Source organism: Mchenga conophoros, linkage group LG7 (assembly GCF_057382185.1).
Source record: "Mchenga conophoros isolate Kocher_MC1m ecotype Shallow Benthic linkage group LG7, M_conophoros_male_GT1.1, whole genome shotgun sequence".
Lineage (NCBI taxonomy): Eukaryota > Metazoa > Chordata > Actinopteri > Cichliformes > Cichlidae > Mchenga > Mchenga conophoros.
Genome location: NC_140532.1, coordinates 53,590,859 through 53,599,437, shown reverse-complemented (window position 1 = coordinate 53,599,437; position 8,579 = coordinate 53,590,859).

Genomic DNA, 8,579 nt, shown 5'->3' with positions numbered 1-8,579 from the left:
AATAAAGAAGTGTACTGAAAAGTGAAAACATGTGGTCGGGTCTGTCACGCATCATTTACAGTGGTGCAGAAACCTAGGATTGGGGCACTAAAGACCCGCCCACATGTTCGGACTTTTCAGTACACTTCTTCATTGCAGCTGTCGACTTACACACGCGGTTGCACCTTTTCGGCTACAGCCTAAACGCATCATCAACAACAACAACAGGACCTAGTTTATTCTATTTTAAACTCTCACTAAATTAAATATATTTTTTAAATCTCTGTTCACGAGTTTCTAGATTTCTTTTTTTTTTTATAAGACTAAAACTTACTTTATTTTTCCATGTCTGGCAATGTTCACATTCTGTTTAACTTGTTCAGTTTTTGCAGAAGTGGTGCAGTCTAATGAAGCAGTCTAGTGACAAAAGTCACAAATAGTTGTTTGAAAGATGTTTGTTTAAAACAAAAATTACTGAAGGATTCATTGTGAATGAATGTATCTAAATAAAGTTGCAGCCAGGCTTTTCTGTCATTATTTTGTTTAGATGGGGCGTGAAAATATTTCTTCGTGCCATGTGGGGAATGATGTAAAAAGTTTGAGAACCACTGACTTAAACAGTGTGTGTACTTTTTTTTTCCAGAATTGGCTGCAGCAACTGTAGTACTTTTAAATTGTTGATATTTATTGGCTCTTCTTGTGGAGAAATGCAGGCTTAGATCTGTTGATTGTAACTGGTTATGTGTCGCCAACAACGCCTATTACTCACGGGTGTGGTAGCATGTAGATTAGTGGTTCTGGTTTTGTTTCATTATGCAAATATACTTTTCATGAGGTTGGGGAAACCTGCAGTGAGAAGAGTCTGAAAAAGTCACTTGGATGAGTGAAATGTGAAATGTTTCTCGCACTGAAAATACTACATTCAAATGAAGAGAATCAGCTTTCCTTGCCTGGATGACTTAGCATGCATGATGAGGCTAAAACAGTTTTACACATCATAAGGAAACATTTAAGCAACACTTTCATTTAATAGTATCTGATCTATTTCTATTCTAATAGGAGAACCTATTAACTTACACAGTGCATATTCTTTTTTCTAGAATTGGCTATAGCAAATGTAGTACTTTTATATTGCTAATTTATTGGCTATTGTGGAGAAATGCATGCCTGGACCTGTACATGTTTGCAATTGGTCATGTGTCGCCAACAGCTCCTATTACATACGTGTGCACACCTCCTACTTTATTAGAGCAAGCCTAAATTCCAGTTGAGTTACCAGCTAACCAACATCTTACTCACTGTTGTGTCCGTATTAACTGCATTTACAGTTGAACGATTGTTCTGTGGAATCATTCTTTTAGATCTGCCAGATAATGATCTCTGGAGTATCTCCAACTGACCTTCTTTTTCTTTTACCTATCTTGACATGCCCTGGCAAAAAAATTAAAAAATGAATTTACAGGTTGTGTTTTTAAGGGAAGCCACTGTTAATTAAATTAATGGTGTAATCATAATCTACTGTTCTTGCTGGAACAAGACAATATGAATATGTCCGCAGAATCATGCAGCTGAAGCAATATCTCTTGAAAAAATGCCAGTTGTTGGCTTTAAAGATAAATGTCATCTTTTTTTCTTGAATTCTTGTCCAATTTGTCTTTTTATAAACAAGTTCTAATAGCTGTCAGACACCAAGGACCTTATACAACGGAGGAGATGTGAGACATCTAATATTTAAGGCTCTTTCTGTCATGGTCCCTGTGCCTCCCAGGCCAGCCCAGTGTGGCCACAAGTGTTTGTTGTTTTACTCTCTCTCTGCTCCCCTCGCCTTGCTCGCTCTCTCTCTCTCTCTCTCTCTCTCTCTCCTACCTGTCTGCCTGGGCGGAGCTCTGATTGGGCCCCCGCCCTTGGCCCACGCAGTGTTGCCAACTTAGCGACTTTGTCGCTATAGTTAGCGAGTTTTCAGACTCCTTAGTGACTTTTTCTCTAAAAAAAGTTGCTAAAAAAAGACGTGAAAGCGCATATCGCTTTTACTCTCAACAAGCAGCGGGTGCTGCAACGCAGTCAGTTCTTCTTTTACTCTTTCACTCTTATGCTGTTTTGTGGATCACAAGGTTTAAAACTACTTATAAACACACACACACAAAGTAACTCCACCAGAGTGCCTATTTCGGGTCACTTGTGCCGGTCCAAGCCCGGGTAAAGGAGGCTTGGCTTTTTGTGACATTGTGACATTAAAAAAAAAAAAAATTGCTAAAAGAAATTTAATTTGTAGTTCTAAATAAACTCTAAATGCATTTAGGACGTTTTTTACTCACTTTATGTCTCTTCCACGATGTTATTTCTCTCTCCAACAACATAGGTTACAATTAGATTAGCATGACCAATTATGCAAATTAGGCGATGACGTCATTTAGCAACTTCTAGCGACTTTTAGGACAACCAATAGCGATTTTCCTTACTGAGGAGTTGGCAACACTGGGCCCACGCACCTGCAGCTGATCTCCGGTGATTTGCAGCTCTTCTTAAGGCAGGGGCCCTGGTGTCCCCCCCCCCCCCTTCACGTGTACATATCGCACCAGTGTGATTAATAAAGTATTGTTGAACCGTGCTTTCTCAGTCTGCGCCTGAGTCCGTTCCACCACCGTGACACTTTCAAGATAGAGTCGGACATTAATTGCTTGAAACTGAAATAAAAAGTAGCAGACAAAATAATCCACAGAAATTAATGTACATAAAAGGTTTATTAATCTCTTTGGGATAGGCATAATAAGGCTGCTGCAATTATAGCAAGGATTATGGCCCAGACTGGATTCACAGCAGCACCACCTACATGACTAAAAAGAAAAGCAAGCCTTGCTATGTCATCACCATCTTGAAATACCTCCAGGCCCTCATTTGCAAAGCTATTTTGAATGTGTTAGAATGTTAACTTTAATTTCAGTGGTCAATGAGGCATAAAAACAACATGTATGGAGTCTATACAATTAAAATATTGTGGCGGGGTGTGGTTTACGGTGCTGCTGCAGGGGAGATGGACGCACCTGCACGTGTTCTGCAATCTCACCTCGCTGGATAGCTGCAGCCACGAATTGTGTGTAAAGCAAGCGAGTGCAAAATAAAGATGCTGAAAAGCATGCAAACATTGTCAGATCTGCTGTAGTATTGTTACAAATATATATATATATATATATATATATTTAATATATATATATATATATATATATATATATATATATATATATATATATATATATATAGATAGATAGATAGATAGATAGATAGATAGATAGATAGATAGATAGATAGATTGATAGATAAAGGACCTCAGATGTACACAAACTCCTACATACATGCATACACCTGCAATTTGCCTGTTTTGTGTGAGTACACTGTTGAGTACACTGTTGACAAATCCCTAGTCTGTGAAGCACAATTTCAACAAATAATATTCTGAAGAGGAACTCAAGAGGATTAAAACTTTCACCCATATTCCTTCTTCCAGTATTGCATCGTTATTTCATTTATGCTTTGTGAAAGTGCAGTGTTTTGATAAGGGCAGTCACCACACCCCAACGCTGAACAACACACAAAGACTGAGAGGCGTCATTGCAGACAGATGATATAATGCTGCATTCCTCTGCGCAAATTCTGAGAAGACATTCGTTATACCTTGTGGTATTCATGCTACATACTTGATTTTAAAGCTCCACCCTTGAGTCCAATGGTCAATATCCATATTTTACATTCACCTACATCTTTAGTTTCTTTAGGACTTTTTTTTTTTTGTTACATCTTTAGGACTTTTTTTAAAATCATTTGGTAAGTTTCAATACCTGTCAGCTTTGAACTGAGAATGAAATAACTGTCCCCGAATTGAAACAAATGCTTTTTTCTATTTCAAATAAGATTCATTTAAAAAAAAAAAAATCTCGTAAATACTTAGTACTTTGAAAATATTTATGTGAAACATATTCTGAATCATATCCAACACCTGCTATTGATCAATTTATCATGTTCGCACTTACTTTAATACTCCCACAGAGTAAATCGAAGCCCGAGGGAATTTCTTTTTTTTTGTCAACTCAACCGGTTTAGACTACTTCTCCAAATTTCACAACACCAAATATAAAATGATGTGTTGAAATAGTATTTGGAAACCCTCCAGGAGTGTCTGATGTTCACTTATGTAGGCATACTGAAAAAAAAAAAGGAAAGGGCACTTTTTAAATTTCAGGACAGCATTGAGTCAGTTCTAGTGATGTGTCGGTCGCGAACGAAATGGCTCTTAGAGCCGGATCTTTGACGTGAACGACGTGAGCTGACTCCTTATCGCAAGCCGTGGGGTTTTTTTTCTCTCGCACTGTTTTTCGCTTCACTCCGCATGCGAGCCTTGTGTTTTGCGCTGGGAAGAGGGGGGAGAGCCAGGGACAACAACGTCACATTAGAAAGGTATAGTAATCATCCACAACTATTTTCAGTTGCAGATGATAAAAGATTCAGAAAGTTTAGTCATGCAGGCCCATATGACAGAGAATATGCATCATCTTTTAGTTTTCATATTTTAATTTATATTTAATTGTGTTGTGGTTTGCAGTGTTTTGTGTTGTTTCACTTTAAATTTGTTTAAAAGGAAAAAGCTGAACATTTATAAATAAAAGTATATTTACTGTGCCCCCTAGAGACAAAGCACATACAAACACGTATGAACTCCGAAGGACGTACAAACTCCGAAGCACGTACAAACTCTAAAACACGTAAAAACTCAGAAGCACATAAAAACTCAAAACACGTACAAAACACAACAGAAGTGCTCCAGGATGCTAGGGGCAGTGTTGAGCTTTTGTTACCTGGTGGCTACACAAGCCAGCAAGTACCAACGACCGGATTTGGTGTGTGGTAGTAACAGGTAAATTAACTTTTTTTTTTAAATTATTTGAATATATATGAGTGCCTGTGTATAAATACACAAACAATACACACATGCTTTCAACTGTGTAATTTAAGTGATCTAGTAGCTCTGTTTTGGAAGTTCAGTTCATGCTAGAAATGTGTTTTGGAGTTTGTACGTGCTTTGTCTCTAGGGGCCACTGCATATATTTATATATAAACATATATAAATAAAACCACTTTTTTTTACATTATTAGTTGCTTTTGTGCATAATTTTATATTATTGTTAATAATAAATAAATTAAAGCAACAAAACAACCTGAAGAGCCGGTTCGGAGCCGAAAGAGCTGGCTCTTTTTAGTGAGCCAAGCCGAAAGAGCCGGTTCAACTTCTGAAACACTGATCTGGCCAGTTAAGTAATAGAGGGGTTGTTAATCAGTTTCAGTTGCTTTGGTGTTAATGAAATTCACAACAGGTGCGCTAGAGGGGCAACAATGTGACAGCTCCCAAAAGCCAGAATGGTTTTACAGATGGAGGTCACTGAAGTTTTTTTCCTCTTCATCTTTTCAGGCTGTTTTTTCAGTAGTTTTGCATTTGGCTAGGGTCAGTGTCACTACTAGTACACTGTTCCAAAAAATGTCAAAGTATCTTACTGTATATTCTACAGTTTTGTACTGTCTTTCTAGAATATCATTAAATTTACATAAGGAGACTGTGATTTTACATGTCATAGGTAAAATAACATAACATCACTGTAAATACAGTAAAACACAATTTACTTGTTTTTTTACATATATTTTTTTGTACATATATTTTTTTGTACATATGCATATTTAGATTGTAAAAATACATTCAAAAATGTATCATAATTTCACAAATATTTGTCTGTTATGTGAGAGAATGATCTGTTAAATTCAAATTTAATACTATGGAAAAAATATATAAAATGATCGAAAATTAATGAGAATAATCAATAATTAAAGGAGTATTTGAATTATATTTTTGCTGAAAATTTCATGTCATCTAGGTCTGATTCAATAATTCAGAGGTAACAAGTGAAAATATAATTAATAGGAATAAAAACTAAAAAAAAAACATATAAAACATTGCACGGCTAACTATATATTTTAAAAAATAAAAAAATATCTCAAAGTGTTCACAACATTCCTGAACAGAAATAGGCCTCTGCACCTGGGGTGAGGGTGTGGCCATGAAAACAATGTGACATGTCATTGGATGTTGGTACACATAATAACATGACGCTAAGCATCGGCCAATGAATGTGAACTATAACAACCACAAGGTCGCGGGTATGGCTGTACTGTAGGAAAAAATCCTAATGTAAAAGTATTTTACTGTGAATTTTACAGTTTTGTTCTGTTCTTCTAGAATATCATCAAGTTACGTAAATAGACTGTGATTTCACATTTCAAATGTAAATTAACGTTAAATCACTGTAATGTAAGAAAACATAATTTTCATGATTATTAAATGTTTCTGTCTGTACATATGCATATTTAGATACAGATTCACAAATGTATCACGATTTCACAAATATCTGTCCATTATTTGAAAGATTGAACTGTTGAATTCAAATGTAATGCCATGGAAAAGTATATAACATGATTCCTATAAGCTTGTGTTACATCACATAAGTACAGTGGGGCAAAAAAGTATTTAGTCAGCCACCGATTGTGCAAGTTCCCCCACTTAAAATGATGACAGAGGTCAGTAATTTGCACCAGAGGTACACTTCAACTGTGAGAGACAGAATGTGAAAAAAAAAATCCATGAATCCACATGGTAGGATTTGTAAAGAATTTATTCGTAAATCAGGGTGGAAAATAAGTATTTGGTCAATAACAAAAATACAACTCAATACTTTGTAACATAACCTTTGTTGGCAATAACAGAGGTCAAACGTTTACTATAGGTCTTTACCAGGTTTGCACACACAGTAGCTGGTATTTTGGCCCATTCCTCCATGCAGATCTTCTCGAGAGCAGTGATGTTTTGGGGCTGTCGCCGAGCAACACGGACTTTCAACTCCCGCCACAGATTTTCTATGGGGTTGAGGTCTGGAGACTGGCTAGGCCACTCCAGGACTTTCAAATGCTTCTTACGGAGCCACTCCTTTGTTGCCCGGGCGGTGTGTTTTGGATCATTGTCATGTTGGAAGACCCAGCCTCGTTTCATCTTCAAAGTTCTCACTGATGGAAGGAGGTTTTGGCTCAAAATCTCACGATACATGGCCCCATTCATTCTGTCCTTAACACGGATCAGTCGTCCTGTCCCCTTGGCAGAAAAACAGCCCCATAGCATGATGTTTCCACCCCCATGCTTCACAGTAGGTATGGTGTTCTTGGGATGCAACTCAGTATTCTTCTTCCTCCAAACACGACGAGTTGAGTTTATACCAAAAAGTTCTACTTTGGTTTCATCTGACCACATGACATTCTCCCAATCCTCTGCTGTATCATCCATGTGCTCTCTGGCAAACTTCAGACGGGCCTGGACATGCACTGGCTTCAGCAGCGGAACACGTCTGGCACTGCGGGATTTGATTCCCTGCCGTTGTAGTGTGTTACTGATGGTGACCTTTGTTACTTTGGTCCCAGCTCTCTGCAGGTCATTCACCAGGTCCCCCCGTGTGGTTCTGGGATCTTTGCTCACCGTTCTCATGATCATTTTGACCCCACGGGATGAGATCTTGCGTGGAGCCCCAGATCGAGGGAGATTATCAGTGGTCTTGTATGTCTTCCATTTTCTGATGATTGCTCCCACAGTTGATTTTTTCACACCAAGCTGCTTGCCTATTGTAGATTCACTTTTCCCAGTCTGGTGCAGGTCTACAATACTTTTCCTGGTGTCCTTCGAAAGCTCTTTGGTCTTGGCCATGGCGGAGTTTGGAGTCGGACTGTTTGCGGCTGTGGACAGGTGTCTTTTATACAGATGATGAGTTCAAACAGGTGCCATTCATACAGGTAACGAGTGGGGGACAGAAAAGCTTCTTACAGAAGACGTTACAGGTCTGTGAGAGCCAGAGATTTTCCTTGTTTGAGGTGACCAAATACTTATTTTCCACCCTAATTTACAAATAAATTCTTTACAAATCCTACCATGTGAATTCATGGATTTTTTTCACATTCTGTCTCTCACAGTTGAAGTGTACCTCTGGTGCAAATTACTGACCTCTGTCATCATTTTAAGTGGGGGAACTTGCACAATCGATGGCTGACTAAATACTTTTTTGCCCCACTCTATTATTATCATTGCTATTTAGGGCGATCGTGGCTCAAGAGTTGGCAGTTCGCCTTGTGATCAGAAGGTTGCCAGTTCGAGGCCCGGCTCGGACACTCTCGGTATTGTGTCCGTGGTCAAGACTCTTCGCCTACTGGTGATGGCCAGAGGGGCCAATGGTGCGATATGGCAGCCTCGCCTCTGTCAGTCTGTCCCAGGGCATGCAATCCATTAAATGGTAAATGGCCTGTATTTATATGGCGCTTTACTAGTCCCTAAGGACCCCAAAGCGCTTTACATATCCAGTCATCCACCCATTCACACACACATTCACACACTGGTGATGGCAAGCTACATTGTAGCCACAGCCACCCTGGGGCGCACTGACAGAGGCGAGGCTGCCGGACACTGGCGCCACCGGGCCCTCTGACCACCACCAGTAGGCAACGGGTGAAGTGTCTTGCCCAAGGAC